This window comes from Hyla sarda, chromosome 12, assembly GCF_029499605.1.
Source record: "Hyla sarda isolate aHylSar1 chromosome 12, aHylSar1.hap1, whole genome shotgun sequence".
NCBI lineage: Eukaryota > Metazoa > Chordata > Amphibia > Anura > Hylidae > Hyla > Hyla sarda.
This window is the reverse complement of record NC_079200.1, coordinates 35,793,263-35,807,347: the sequence shown is the minus strand read 5'-3', so window position 1 is coordinate 35,807,347 and position 14,085 is coordinate 35,793,263. Positions and strand designations below refer to the sequence as shown.

The window sequence follows — 14,085 nt, the reverse complement described above, 5'->3', positions numbered from 1 at the left end:
CGGCCAAATCACCACTCTGGGCAGAATATATGAATGAGTGATGTTCTATTCACATCACTGGCTGGAGTATAGCGCTGTATAGAGCCACTCCGCATCTCTGCTATATTATGGATGATCACATCGGGCGATATGACTATTAGTACCGGTACTACTACCTAAAAAATTTCAACAAAAAGAAGTGACACACTATTAAAAAGGAATTAAAATTTAGCTGGAAAAATAAGTATTTAAATTTATATTTTTTTATATCACTACTGCAACCTTTTTTTGGTACCCAACAAATTTTGGGTACCAAAAGAAAAAAAAAAAAAAATGCCAAAGGGGCCAAAAATGCAATTTCCACACAAATGAAAAAACGCCAGGAGAAACGCCAGATGCAAGAAATTGCACTGGCATTTTCTCATGCATTTCAAAATTCTTTCAAATAAAAAAAAATAGGACAAAAAACAAAGTAGAAACTTGGCCTAACTGTGACCACTCACGGTCACTACTACCCAATTCTCGGTATAAAAAAAAAAAAAAAAAAAAAAAAAAAAAAAATTCTGACTGAGCAGTGCAATACAGATGAGAGTGAATGGTGATATGAATCAATAAGGCTTCCAAAGACCTCTATGCCTGCTTTCTACAGGTAACCAAGAGTTGGTTAACTGACCACTCACGGTCACGACTACCCAATTCTCGGTATAAAAATAAAAAAAATAAAAAATGAAAATCAGGCTGTGAGCAGTGCCATAATGAAGATTAGAACCCCAGGATTGACAATATACCTGCACTGTTAAGACCCATGGCATACACCCCTGGACCCCCCATAGCAATTGTGACCTAGGGAACACTAATCAGGGCTGCCATCAAAAATATCAGGGCCCCTTACACAGCTCAAGGCCTGGGCCCCCTTTCACCACATGGGCCGCCCCCACAATCTGCCCCCAGTGCCTGTCCCTAATCTTATTTTATTTTCTTATTATATATTTCTAATTAGATTAAAGCAGAGTGCAGTGCAGTAAGACATTGTGTTGCACAGTATTTTACTGCACTGCACCCTGCTATATTCTAATACACCATAAAAACTTCCCTAAAAATTCAATAGTGCCACATACTGACCATACAGAGGTAGATACTAGCAGGGGGTCTGCAGCCATTAAAAGGGATTACATTTACTGACTCACAAGCTACATCATCTTTGGAGACGATTCTTCATGATGGCCTCTAATCAAAGAACCTGCCAGACAAACATTTTAGGCGCCTTTCTTCAGCACAATGCCCACTTTACAGACTCATGTGTATGGCTGCACACAATAGTGCATAATATATAATACACACATATATACACACACCCACACTCTGTAAATCCCTCCCTTCTGTGCCCCCCCCCCTATATATTTAATGACCCTGTCTTGGTGCATGTTATATATATTTTATACCCACATATATTGACTCCCTCTTGGTGCCCCCATATACTTTTAACCCCCACTCTTGGTGCCCCTACATATATTTTTAATGACTCCCTCTTGGTGCCCCCATATATATTTAATGACCCCCCCCTCCACTATGTGCCCCCATATACTGCTGTAGGCCCTTCACAGACATACTGCATGCAGCCGCATCCTATATATGGCTGGAGGCAGTATGTCTGTACCAGCCAGTTTCCATGGTCCAATCACTCCTCTAGTCTGGGGTCAGGATCGACTGCTATGGGTCATAGCCAGGGGCGGACTGACAACACTTGGGGCCCCCAGACCAAAAAAGGCAAGGGCCACTGCAGCTCAATCTTCTGCCATGCCCCTATTCGACCCAAATCCCACACACAAACTAAATTTTATGTATGTAAGAAACACTTTAACGTAGGTAAATATCCATGACCAATAATACTGTTATATAAGGAGTAAATATATACCACCACACAATAACTGGATAATAGCGCCATACTGTACTGAATAAAACCACTATACACAGACCATTATACATCAAACTCTGCATTTTTCCAGTGTCCTCTCCTCAATCTTTCCATCTATAGGCCCACAAACTGTAAGAATGCCCTCCTAGGTGTCCTACACAGTAAAAGGACAGGTAAGTAGGTAGCCAGGTAAATTGGTAACTAGGTAGATAGATCAGGAAGCCAGGTATGTAGGTAGATGACAAGCCAGGTAGGTAGGGGGCTAGCTAGGCAGCCATGTATGAAGGCCAGGTACATAGATAGCTGGGTATGTAGGCAAGTAGTTAGGCATCCAGGTATAAAGTGAGTTAAACCCCCGCCCATTCCCCATTCATGTAGGCAGAGTTACCCCCCCCCCCCTCTTCCCCATGGGTATAGGCAGAGTTACCCCCCCCTCTTCCCCATGGGTATAGGCAGAGTTACCTCCCCCCTTCCACATGGGTATGGGCAGAGTTACCCCCCCCTTCCACATGTGTATGGGCAGAGTAAATCCCTTCCCCTATAGGTATAGGCTGAGTTACCCACCTTTCCCAATAGGCACTCACAAGGGGGGTGCCATGACGGAGTCACCCCCCCAATCCAGTGGCGTAACGGCTGGGGTGCAGACCGAACCGGGTGACACCAGCCTGATGGGGTGACACCATGCCGCTCAGTGACCGGGGTGCCCCCCTTGTCCTCAGCTGCGCTCGCTCCCATCCATTTGCACCCCATTACTTTGCTCCGCCAACCCCCGTTTGCATACACACACAGGGGAAGTTAGCCACTCCCACTCATTGCTAATTTTCACATGCTTTGTTTTGTCCCTATTGGTCAAGGTACCCGAGCTTTCTGTGTAAAAGGGCAATTCTGAGTTCAGTTTAACAGACTGCTGGTTGAAATTCACTGACGCTCTGCTCCCTTATTAGATCTCTCCAAAGCATTTTGTGCTTTTAGCTTACTTTGCAAAATGTTGCTATTTTCTTTTTTGTGAATTACTTCATTTGAGGATATTTATTTTTGATATCCTTTCCATTTGTCTTTGGACTACTTCTGCAAATTTTATTGTTTTGGTTCGAAAAGGGAAATCTTTAGGATATTCAATTCAAGGAACAATCTTGGAGTCTGTATCATAAATGAAAGTATATGTATTTGTTATTAGTATGCGTTTTAAAACTTAGAATGTGTTATTATATCTTCATTTAGCTATCTACAACTTTTGTCTAAGTTTTTGTAGCTACTACGATTTTACAATCTTCATTGCAGTGGTGGTATGTTTAAAGATGCATTAAGTCATTGTGGGGGTAGGCACATTCCATTGCATTGGCATCAAACTATTTTCAGAACAATAGAATACCTTAGCTACCAAACTTAATTTAATTAGTGATACTGGAGCCAGTTTTGATCCCTTGGCACCAAAAACTGCATGAAATGTACACTTAGTATTGCAACCTATATTTTTATATATGAATACAGATTGCATTGCTTGTATATGAAGTAATATTAAATGCATCTTATTTTGTACAGCATTACTGTATTCTCTCTCGTCTAGAAATCATTTATTATTTGGAGGCCCTGCTTGTATTGAAGCATCTACAACGACCAGGGGTAGTGCAAAATGCCACCGTAAGTCACTATCCTTTCTTCATTCTTATTGTTGGTTTGCTTTCCTGTCCAATAAACTTTTTCAGCTCTTGGGGGAGGATCTTTCTATAATTGGGCTTAAAGGAGTACTCCCGTGGAAAAAAAACTTTTAAACCAACTGGTGCCAGAAAGTTAAACAGATTTGTAAATTACTTCTATTAAAAAAAAATCTTAATCCTCCCAGTACTTTTTAGGGGCTGTATACTACAGAGGAAATGCTTTTATTTTTGGATAAAATCCCCATAGCAAACATATGCTGCTCCAGACAGTTCCTAAAATGGACAGAAGAGGTCAGCAGAGAGAACTGTGGACTTGACAGAAGAGAAATCCAAACAGAAAATCAATTTCCTCTGTGGTATACAGCCCCTAAAAAGGAAGTAATTTACAAATCTGTTTAACTTTCTGGCACCAGTTGATTTAAAAAAAATAAAAATAAATAATCAGTTTCCACGGGAGTACCCCTTTAAGTTACATAAGACAGCTTCACAACAAGTGGCTACTTTTGTGCTAAACAAGGAGGAAGAAATGGTAAGCTTTCTTTTAGATTATAGGTTAACCTAATGTGGAAAAATCGATTTCAATAATTTCTCATATAATTATATATAATTATATGAGAATTATATATAATATGAGAATTATATATAATTATACAAAGACTTGCCAAAGGAAACACATTCTTCCTATTGACCTGTGGAAAAGATCTATAATGTTTCCAATGAAATCTTGCGTTGCCACAGGAAGTAAGATTCAAAAAAGGCACTTATTTTCAAAGGGCCAATATAGTGCCATATTTTATGTGTTTACCATCTTTTTAATCCTAGATACAAACTTCCCGACATCTCTAGCCAGCTTAATTCCTAATTCTTCAGGCTCAGAAAAGACTATGTTTTCCAAATATCTGGCACATAGCAACCTCATGACTGAAAGAAGCTATAGAGAAAAGACACTTACTGATATTTGCCATGGCTGCCACCTAGTAATACAAGCAGGGCAAGTCATGAGCGATGAGCCACAAGCCAGCACCTCAAAAAAGGTACTTGATTGTGGGAGTAAAAAAAGAAATTGTTGCTCTGCAATATCGATTGCTAAGTCATTTGCATTTTATATGTTTCTTATAAAGAAATCTGGATCCAGAAGATCAGGCAAGCCAGGATGAAGTAGACTCAACTCCAAAGGATAACGAGAGCGAGGAAGAAGAGGACAGCACTTCCCCGGACACAATCAGTGACCAGGATGATACTGGCTGGACTTCAAGTTGAATAGACTGTCAAAATAATATCATTGCGTTTTGCTAATGAGTGGATGCTTTCTGTGATTGCATATTAATGTTCATTTATGTTTTATTGCAGAGAATAAACTCCCTCATTACCAGCAATGTCAACAAGGTCCCAGAAGCAGAGGCAGACACCACCAGCAAGCTCTATCAGGTAAATGTACCAGACAGATTGATTTTATTTGGTGGAAAATCACCCATCTTCCAGTGAATGTCCTGATTTCAGGTTATAACGTTGGACTTAATTCTTATTTTATTTTTTATGAAAAGTAAATATATACTTTAGTATATATCTAGCTCATATCTATCTCATATTTATAGATCAAGCCACAAGCCAGCACCTCAAGGTACTTTATTGCGGGAGTAAAAAAAATTCTTGCTCTGCAATATTGTTTGCCAAGTCATTTGCATTTTATATGTTTCCTATAAAGAAATCTGGATCCAGAAGATCATCAGGCAAGCCAGGATGAAGCAGACTTGACCCCAAAGGAAGACAAAATGTAATCTGTTTGGTGCACCCAGAATCCCTGAGCCTTGGTTAGGGGCTACAACTTTATACAGAAAAAAAATCTCTCATTGTGGGCGTTTGCCTTATACTAGTATGGCTGCTAACATGGAAGTGGGGCTGCGGCGGCGCAGCACGAGTGAGAATAGTTACCATGACAGCTTTTGACGCTATCCGGCGATTGGTTTATCCAGTCCGCTCCTCCTCACTTAGGGAGCCAGGCATGCATGTGCTCTGCAAGTGTACACCACGTTAGCGTGGCAATGCAGTTTCTATTGTTTAGAGAAATCTGGTGAGTGTGCGCTCCTATCAACAGCTGTTTTTACTGTGTTTAATCTGCACAGGTTATTGTGATATATTAGAGGAATGTTATGTCCTTACTGTACACTATAGCACTTTGTATCATGATTGTTTACACTTTGACAGTATTGCACTCTATATTATGCACTACATTTTTATGTATCACTGATGTATTTTCCTGCACATTTGATAATTATTTTATATGACTGATGTGTAATTGGTTCACTTTGGTATTGGATTGATACCCCCTATATATGTGTGATGGTCACTAGTATGTACACAGCTTTAGAAACACCAGCAAGAGCTGTTCTAAACATCACTTTTGTAAGATATTGTTTATGGAATATTTCATCTTGTTTGCATCTTTGAGTGCTGTGGAGAGATTATTTTTCCTGTATCTATCTAGCGATCTATCAAATGTTAATGCTGATTGTGTACATCCTTAGGCAATCTTCTGATGAAGTTACTGAACAGAATCAGTAAGTTCAGTTTTCCCCTTCTTAAAATGTTGTAATATGGGTGTATTATAACACTATGATTCTAGCGTACCTACTAATGGATAGTATGCACATTAATTGTTCACTGTTTCAGGAGTAGCTCTGTAACCCTAAGAAGAAAATTGACTGAGGCTGGTGTCCACAAGAAGCATGATGTGAATTCCCAAATGTTTCTGAACTTCAGAGAATACCTGGCAATTCACTTCTCAGAGTTGGGCCTAAGCCAAATGGCATGTATGCATTACAGGAACCTTGTTAGACATTGAATATATTAACCGACATTTTTTCTATTTAGGTAGAAAAGGTTTCCCGCTACTAATATTTTGTGAGCACGGAGGAGATCTCTTTGGGATTTCTCAGTGACCCAGAGAAAATCAAACTATTTGGGAGCACTGACTTGCATTTGAAGACGGCTATAAACACAATCAAAAATTACCTTAACCATATCCAGCAGTTTACTAGATTTGTGATTTTGGAAAACTTCCATGAAACCATCAGGGAGGACACCAAACAGTCTGCCTGAGCCTTCCTTGCAGAACCGAAGAAAATACATTAAGAGATTAACCAGAATTATTTATCAGCGACAGACATGTAAACCCTATGGATTGCCGCAGAGTACTAGCAGCAGCAAAGCCCCATGTGGTAAATATGTTCTCTCGGTCAGAAATTGTGGACTGGATGACAAAGACAAGACCATATCATGCCACTACCTTGAAGCTTTGCTGATGCTTAATCATCTTCACAGGCCATCTGTGGTCCTAATTCTGATGGTGAAAAATTGGCTGGAGAGGAAATATACCACCTATTTTGATGGAAGCACCAAAGAGAGGGTCTCCATTGGAAAAAAAAACAAAAAAAAAAAAAAAAAAACAAACGGCTGCTATTGTGCTTAAGGATGAGGAGGAGCTGGTAAGTGTTTAAGAAAATCAATTATTTATCTATCATTTATATCATGGTGAGGCAATTCCTTAACACTATAGTTTCCTTCCTATAGCTGTTCAGCACATACTTTAAAGATATCTGACCAACCCAACTGGCAAAGGAATCAAAGATAGTGGAGTTCTTCATGTCATGCAAAGGAAAACCAGTCACAAATCCGTGCAATGACTTAACCCCTTAACGACGCAGGACGTATATTTACGTCCTGCGCCGGCTCCCGCGATATGAAGCGGGATCGCGCCGCGATCCCGCATCATATCGCGTGGGTCCCGGCGCTAATCAACGGCCGGGACCCGCGGCTAATACCACACATCGCCGATCGCGGCGATGTGCGGTATTAACCCTTTAGAAGCGGCTGTCAAAGCTGACCGCCGCTTCTAAAGTGAAACAGAAAGTATCCCGGCTGCTCAGTCGGGCTGTTCGGGACCGCCGTGGTGAAATCGCGGCGTCCCGAACAGCTGATCGGACACCGGGAGGGCTCTTACCTGCCTCCTCGGTGTCCGATCGACGAATGACTGCTCCGTGCCTGAGATCCAGGCAGGAGCAGTCAAGCGCCGATAATGCTGATCACAGGCGTGTTAATACACGCCTGTGATCAGGATGAGAGATCAGTGTGTGCAGTGTTATAGGTCCCTATGGGACCTATAACACTGCAAAAATAGAGTAAAAAAAAAAAAAAAAAAAAAAGTGTTAATAAAGGTCATTTAACCCCTTCCCTAATAAAAGTTTGAATCACCCCCCTTTTCCCATAAGAAAAATAAAACAGTGTAAAAAAAATAAAAACAAACATATGTGGTATTGCCGCTTGCGTAAGTGTCCGAACTATAAAAATATATCATTAATTAAGCCGCACGGTCAATGGCGTACGCGCAAAAAAATTCCAAAGTCCAAAAAAGCGTATTTTGGTAACTTTTTATAACATTAAAAAATGAATAAAAAGTGATCAAAAAGTCAGATCAAAACAAAAATCATACCAATAAAAACTTCAGATCACGGCGCAAAAAATGAGTCCTCATACCGCCCCGTACGTGGAAAAATAAAAAAGTTATAGGGGTCAGAAGATGACATTTTTAAACGTATAAATTTTCCTGCATGTAGTTATGATTTTTTCCAGAAGTGCGACAAAATCAAACCTAAATAAGTAGGGTATCATTTTAACCGTATGGACCGACAGAATAATGATAAGGTGTAATTTTTACCGAAATATGCACTGCGTAGAAACGGAAGCCCCAAAAAGTTACAAAATGGCGTTTTTTTTTCGATTTTGTCGCACAATGATTTTTTTTTCTGTTTCGCCGTAGATATTTGGGTAAAATGACTGATGTAATTACAAAGTAGAATTGATGGCGCAAAAAATAAGCCATCATATGGATTTTTAGGTGCAAAATTTAAAGAGCTATGATTTTTTAAAGGTAAGAAGGAAAAAACCAAAATGCAAAAATGGAAAAACCCTGGGTCCTTAAGGGGTTAAAGAGTAGTGAAGCGTATTGTAATACCCTCATATACACACTAAGTATGTCAGGCAAAGAAGAGGAGTGGCAGAGGCCTAAATACTTCAGGCAGAGGTTGCAGCAGACTAGGGGTGAGTGGCAGCAGGAGTCATAGCAAGAGGCCTGAGCTCCCGTTATCAGCTAGTGGTCGTGTCTCGACCAGCAACCCATCTGCCGTCGATTGGTTAACACGGTCATCCACTTCATCACAAGTGACATCTGACACCCCCAGTCAACAGTCGGCGGGTTCCTCAGACACAACCCTCAGTTGGCATGGCCCGGGAGCAGGGCTGTTTGAAGGAATTTGGGGCCCCATGCAAAATTGATTTTCATGCACGTCACGCTCTGAATTCTGGGAGCGCGACGTGAGCAAACGTTGATACAAGGCCCCCACATTAGGTGCAGCACAGTTCCCCCCCCCCCCCCCCCCCACGTTAGGCTAGCAGTGTTCCCCCACATTAGGTGCAGCATAGTTCTCCCCAAGGCTGGATTAAGAGCATCATGGGCCTGGTGCTGAGGATTTTGATGGGCCTACAAGTGTCCGTGACCCAACAGCTGGGTTGCGGCCATTTGTGGGTTGCAGTGCAACTCCATTTACTTACATTATGTGCGACACGTACGACAAACATATGACATATGTAGGTAGCCAGGTAAGTAGCTTGCCAGTTGGATTGTTAGCTAACTAGGTAGATAGCCAAGTAGAAGCAAGGTAAAGCAGCACATCCGAACAGCGTCAAGGTGATGTGGGTGCAAGTGGGCCCAATCACAGCCCTGGTCGCTGGCGGCAGTAATAGACACAAATAGAAAGCGCCCCACAGCCTCCAATATAAGGTGAAAATCAGTGTAGTTTATTTCCTTATATGTGGCAAGCAACGTTTTGACTGTCTGCACAGTCTTTATCAAGCATACAAAAGTGACCAGAGTACTGGTATTTATGTGTGAACACACACAAAATCAATTACAGGGTAATTATAGCAAATCAAAGTGAAAAGGTTAAAAAAAAAAAAAAAAAATCCAGTCAAAAAAAATAAAATACACATACAGTGATCCCTCAGCTTACAATGGCTTCAACATACAATAGTTTCAACATACAATGGTCTTTTCTGGACCATTGTGACTTGAAACCAGACTCAACATACAATGTACAGACAGTCCAGATCTGTGAAACATGTCAATGGCTGGAAGAACTGACCAATCAGAATGGGCATTTACTGGTAAAACCCCTGTATTACTGAAGTGCACGCACTGACTGGCTGTCTGGTAGCGCCCCCTACAGTACAGGAAGGTATTACATGTTCTTTACTACTCTATCTGTACCAGGGTTAGCTGCTCCTTTGGACACCAGGTGAAGGCGGCTCCATGATACTTTTTTAGGACACTGTACTGTACAGGACCCCGAAGAAGCTCCTGTCCTCTACATAGAGCAGTGTTTCCCAACAAGGGTACCTCCAGCTGTTGCAAAACTATAACTCCCAGCATGCCCGGACAGCCTTTGGCTGTCCGGGCATGCTGGGAGTTGTAGTTTTGCAACAGCTGGAGGCACCCTGGTTGGAAAACACTGAAAAAGAAAGTGATTACAGCTCCCAGCAGATCTTTCTTATTTATGTGTAAGGATTTGCTTTATCTATATTAGTTATCTACTTATTTTTATTTAATCCTCACTTTTTCCTATTTTCAGACGACATTTTGGGGCTTCAGAACCAATTACCAGGTTTCCATAGAGTTCTGGTCTCAACATACAATGGTCGTCCCGAAACCTAAAAATATTGTAACTTGAGGGACCATTGTATGGATATATGCGTGCAATGAAATACAATGTGTTTAGTGTTATTACATTTACATATCACCAAACCGATCATAGCGAAAATATAATCATGATTAAATACATATCTACAAGAGAATTAAAAACAATGGCGGAGAAGGGGTTAGGTCAAAAACACTCACCACATGTGTAAGTAATCATGGCAACGTGACAGGTTGTATACAGACACTCACTGCCTCGTGAACATAGAAAATGTGATACGGCCTATACACAGACCAGTATCACTAACACCACAATACAAGGGACATATAAATCTACCACACCATGACCACTACCATGACCACTAACACTGCTATATTGTTATTGAATAAAAACCAGTACAGTATACAAAAGATCAATCGCTTCTCGGCCTTTTGGCTAAGATCAAGTGTAGTATCTGTTCTTATCAGTTTTCATGCTGGTGGGGATGGGTGCTGCATGGAGGATGCAGGTGTACCAGGGCTTTCCGGGGCTGGTTCTGAGGAATCAGCTCGACGGCTGCCCCGATGTGACCTGTTCCCTCCGGGTCTCGCCATGAGGCTGAGGGTCTAGAGCCGAGGTACTTTGTGCCTCGGGGAGTGGTGACCCAGAGGTGCCGAAACTCACTGGGAGAATAGGCTCACTGAGTTGAAGCACGGGCACCATAATCTCTTCACCTTGTGGCACTCACCTCTTGATTCCCGGCCTTCTGGCTAGCATCAGAGAAATTTTTATAGATCTGGCCGGATATCCGGGCAGTATATCTGCACAAATTCACTTATTTCTTTTTGTCTCACTGTGTCACTTTTTGCGTGTTTGTGTGTTCACAGGATTTGTCAGGATGCGGTAGCCCTTCTGGGTGTCCCTCCTGGTGGTCTAGGGGAGGTGTGTGTGGCCATTAGGTTCCGCACTTCCCTGCAAACACCCCGGGTACTCCTGCTTTGGCAGGGTACCTACCGTTATCGGCTCTGCGGGCAGATACCTTGGCTAACGCCAAGGGGGATGCCGGGAGCATTTGTGGTCCCCTAGTAGCTTCGGCGAAAAGGGACATCGAACCTGGAACCTCGCAGGTACCTTTTGGTCCGGAGGCGAAGGGTAAGGTTTGTTGGGGGGCCTCTCTCCTATCGGAGAAGGGCTTGCGATAGACCGCATCCTTTGTGCACGTTTTTTTAGTGTAACACGTTTGCACTTTTTCTTGCACTTTGGGTGAATCGAGAGCACGTTCCTCGGGTTAAAAAAAAAAAAACACAAAAGATCAATAACCCTACACAGGAATAGATTTGAGCTGTACACAGGGGCTGCAGACCATATAAGTCATTATAGATACATACTCATGAGGAGTCTACTCTGATCTGAGTCGTTCACTTTTCTCTTTCTTCTCCATCTGTCCTGGGTCATGATGAAGATTTCTCCCGATCACAACTCGTCTTCACCGAATCTGCCAGACAAACATTTTAGGATTCTCGCTACAGCAAAATCCTCACCTCTATACAAACCCCCTATATGTATTACACTGCCCCATATAGTAGTCCCTTCTGTTCTCTATAAAGTATGAGGACAATGTTGGGGCCTAATACATTATAATGCCCCTCTCATTGCCCCTATATAATATAATGCCCCCTCACATTGCCCCCATATATAGTAATGCCCCCTCACATTGCCCCCATATATAATAATGCCTCCTTACATTACCCCCATAGATTATAATGCCCCCTAACATTGCCCCAATATATAGTAATGCCCCTCACATTGCCCCCATATATAGTAATGCCCCCCTCACATAATAATGCCCCCCCTCACATGTCCCCCACATATAATAATGCCCCCTCACATATTAATGCCCCCATATATGGAGGTCATGTGAGGGGGCATTACTATATATGGGGGCCATGTGAGGGGCATTATTATGTATGGGAGGCATGTGAGGGGGCATTACTTATTGGGGGCAAAGTTAGGGGGGCATTACTTATTACTTTGCCCTCATATAAGTAATGCCCTCACTTTACGCCCATATAAGTATGCCCCCTCACATAATAATGCCCCCAGCAAAAAACAAAAACACTCACCTCTGTCTCGTTCCCCCACATCTCTTGTTCTCTCCTCTTCTCTCCTGTGCTGACAGCCTCCGCAGAGCCACTGCCGCACAGGAAGCCCGGGATGGAGTGACAGGACGGAGCCGCCGGCTCCTTCCTGTTACGTCAGCTGCCGCACCAAGCGCACGCTCAACGCTCTGTCTTAAAGGCGCACTCAGTGTTAAAAGCTGCGGTCGCTCTGAGATTCGGGATAGGTGTCCCGGATCCTTCACCTGCTGGCCCAGTCGCAAGGGGAATGATGGGGCCCGCAGGTGAAGCGTCCAGTTATGCACATGCAGGGACAGTGCCAGCACCGGTCCCAGCATGTTGCAGCCCTCGGTCTGTGCGGCCGTATGTGCAGGCCACCGGGCCTATTTTAACGCAGGGGCCTGGAGATGCCGCTCCATCCGCCCCTACGTTAATCCGGCCCTGGTTCTCCCCACATTAGGTTGGCAGTATAGTTCCCCCACATCAGGTGCAGCATAGCTCTCCCCACATTAGGTGCAGCATAGCTCTCCCCCAATTTGGCTATAGTTCACCCACCATTAGGTGGAGTATGTTCCCCTCAGACATACAGCCTCCAGCCATACAGTGTACACATGACATACTGTACACGCATGCTTCATACACACACTGTACACATTACATACTATACATGCGTCATACACACACCATATTGTACACACATGCTTCATACACACACAGAATACATCAGTGTTTCCCAACCAGTGAGCCTTCAGAGGTTGCTAAACTACAACTCCCAGCATGCCCAGACAGCTTTTGGCTGTCTGGGCATGCTGGGAGTTGTAGTTTTGCAACAACTGGAGGCACCCTGGTTGGGAAACACTGGTATAGATACACACATGCCCTTTACATATAGTCATCCACAGTAGTAACACACACAGGCACAGTACATAGACATGCACACTATGGGGGAGATTTATCAAAACCTGTGCAGAGGCAAAGTTGCCCATAGCAACCAATCTCTCTCTCTCTCGTCCAAGTTGCTGTTGTGGCTGTGCAGGAACCACCATTTACCCAGTGGGCCGTAAAAGACATGTATTGTCCCTGCCATGTATTATCCCTCCACACGTCAGCACTGTTGTCCCGGGCCGCTTTATGGTGGCGCATCATATGTTGACTCAGGGCCGTAGTGCCAACATTGCTACCCTGTCTATGCTTCGCCTTCTGCCGAAATATCTTGCATGTGGCTGTGTTAACTTCCTCCGGATGCTTGATGAAAAACTGCCAGACCACAGAGTATCTAATTTTACCACCAACAGTGCAAAATAATTGGCTGCTACTGCCGCCGTTTCCAGGAACTCCTGTTCCACTACCTCCCAAGAAGGTAGGCTGCCGTGAAGCAGGTGGCCTACCCCGGGCACTTTTGGCTCCTGAATTTCCACTTCTGCCACTATGCTGAATGCCAACCATGCTACCACCTTGCTGGCCCACAGGTAACCTGCAACCCTCTTCTGCTGCTGATTATGAAGCCCCCTCTGCACCCAGCTCCCAAGTGCGATCGGCATCATCATCATCATCATCATCATCATCATCAAGTTCTGTCTGCACGTCACCGATGTCCTCCTCAGGTTCTTCAACAGTATGATTCAGGACCCTGAATGCTGGAAACACCACCTCCCACGTCACTCTCCTCCTCATCAATAATTGCCCGC

The 14,085-nt window shown here is 43.2% G+C and overlaps 1 pseudogene; it reads left to right on the top strand.

Annotated features, from left to right (window-relative positions):
* The first annotated feature begins 10,716 nt into the window (after window positions 1-10,716).
* Window positions 10,717-10,876, top strand: LOC130297162 (U2 spliceosomal RNA; annotated as a pseudogene).
* Window positions 10,877-14,085: the final 3,209 nt, after the last annotated feature.